Source organism: Beta vulgaris, chromosome 6 (assembly GCF_026745355.1).
Source record: "Beta vulgaris subsp. vulgaris cultivar EL10 chromosome 6, EL10.2, whole genome shotgun sequence".
In the NCBI taxonomy this organism is placed as follows: domain Eukaryota; kingdom Viridiplantae; phylum Streptophyta; class Magnoliopsida; order Caryophyllales; family Amaranthaceae; genus Beta; species Beta vulgaris.
In genome coordinates this window covers 21,518,388-21,521,041 of record NC_079207.1, presented here as the reverse complement: position 1 = coordinate 21,521,041, position 2,654 = coordinate 21,518,388, and positions in this window count along the sequence as shown.

Genomic DNA, 2,654 nt, shown 5'->3' with positions numbered 1-2,654 from the left:
GTACAAATTACAATAAAAACAAACTAACAACAGATTAGGCTGCCACCTTCTTGGTGAGGGTCCATTATACCAATATTCTTCTTGTTTTCTATACCTACTTGTTATCTCCCCACGTATTTCTCCCCATGTTTTCCTCTCTCTTATTAAGCACCTTCACATTCACCCTTCTTTGATGATGATGGGGGTAGACAGGAATCTGTTTACAGAATGAAAGACCTTTACCAAACATACATGTTTATCCATTTCAAAGATAGAGAGTTACACAACTATTACATGATACTTCCCCGGCCTACCTTCTCAAAAAATATCTCTATTATATATAAAAACTCTATAGTACTTTGGTATTTATTTAAATATCCTTAAATATATTTTATGTATTTGTTATTCAAAAATTATTAATGAGGGCAAAAAAATGATGGAAATTAAAAAAAAAAAAAAAAAAAAAAAAAACATTACTAGATTTTTTTTTTGATGAAAGGAACTTTCAGATTAAGGATGGCAGTGGGGCGGGTCAAGTAGGAGACCCGCCCCATCCCCGCCCAATTGGGGCGGGGATAGGTCTAGGTTTGGTGGGGATGGGGCGGGAATGGGGATAAAAATTGTACCCGCAATGGGTGGTGGAGCGGGTGTGGATTTTATGTTATACCCGCCCCATCCCCGCTCGCCTCACCCCCGCCCCGCATATTTATTACTAAAATTCTATTTATATACATATATTACTAACGTACTTGAAGACACTTTTGAAATGTAATAAAACATTTGCCTTTGTTAATGTATTTTAACTTTTCTTTTACTATATTACATTGTTATTTTGTGAAGTAGACAACTATAATGGGCTTATGACAATTTTTTGGTGGATTTTTTGCGGGGATGAAGTGGGTATGACGCGGGTACGACGCGGGTGCGGGGGTGGGGCGGGGGTGGGTCTAGAATTTCCCCCTGCAATGGGTGGTGGGGCGGGGATGGCTTTCCCCGCAATGGGTGGTGGGGCGGGGATGGGGATGAGAATTTAATGCGGGTGCGGGTGTGGGGGTCCATCCTCCGCACCCGCCCCGCCCAATTGCCATCCCTATTTCAGATTTTATAGAACAAATGGAACATATACAACTCTCAAAATAATAATTGAAATTTTCTATTTAATCCTTATTCATCATATAGAGATATAGTTATACATTTATACCTTAGGTTTTCACAAAAATTAATCAAACCTTTTTTTTAGATATATAGTCCTTTTCATGGTTATGTTTTCATTAAGATTAAAGATTCATAGATTGTCTTTTGAAGCAAAAATTTTGTTAGAATCTATGTTTGGCCGAATTATGGCCTTCAAAATCTTTATTTAGCATTGACTTCTTCTCTCTGCTTTTCCCTTCCTTCTACCTCCATTTCCACCCAAACCTTCATTCTACCGAGAATTGATATTAAAATGTAAAAATTTGGCAAAACGGTAGCTTTTTACAAAAAAATTTGTTATAAAAGATAATTTCTTACAAAAACAAATTACAAGAAAGTTTTTTACGTAAGATATTTCTATATGATTGTTTCTAACAAAATTTTCATTTTATATTCTATCGAGCAAAATCAAAGTGTTGCTTTCATTTTGAAACATAAAGAGCACCTTCTATCTGAAGCTCCTTAACTAGACCGATCTAATATATAATTTGTCGAAGGAGGTACAATAATGCCAAGTCAATTCATTTGAAAGACATGTCTTAATTATGTCATTTGACCATTACGGGAATAAGAGGGGACAACAAAAGAAAACTACCAAGAAAAATCATCCTTCAATCTTGCAAACTCCAAAAATGAAGAAAAGGAAAGGAAGGTTCTTTTTGCTCTCAAAAACTTTGATCATCAAAAGAAGAAAAGCAAACGATGTTGTCCACACACCCTAATTAGCATCCAACTATCCAACAAAGGCTCAAGCAAAGATTAATACTATTATGATTGGCATAATTCGATACATAACTAGTACAAGCAAACGAACATATCGCGATTGACGAAGTTCCTGATTAAATCAGCTACTATAACACTAAAGAAGTAGATCTAACTTGCAAAAGAGCATCAAGAAAGACCCCCGAGAAAGACTTTGATCGAGCACATGTGTTCTCTGAGGATATTATTTTGCACTTCATCCTATTTTAACATTTTAGCCGATTAAGCAAGGGGATACAGGGGTTTGCATCAGCAGCACAGATTATATTTTACCAAAAGATAGAAAGTTCGGTAACCACCTGAATAGGTACACTATCAACACTCAACAGAACAATCCTTAAATCTTTGGTCCATAGATTCTAGGCAAAATCAAGAGGCACTTCCAATTTTAGAAAACCATTATAATACCCATATACACCACTAAATTGACTGCGCCAAAGATTTCTGAAAGGCCAATTTTGGATTTCTTGCCTTTCAATATATATTCTTGCTTACAATGTCAGCATATACCAAACTTGTTCATTGATTATCAAGATCATATTATATAATATATATATTGTTCATCTTTTGTTGAAATCTAAGCCATCGTGACATATTGACATCATGACATGTAAGAATCAAAATGGGGCTCAGGTCATATTCATCATGAAAAATAAATAATAAGGCAAGGAAAAGTAAGTAGATGAGATAAGGAAAAGGCCAATAATCCACATCCGCAG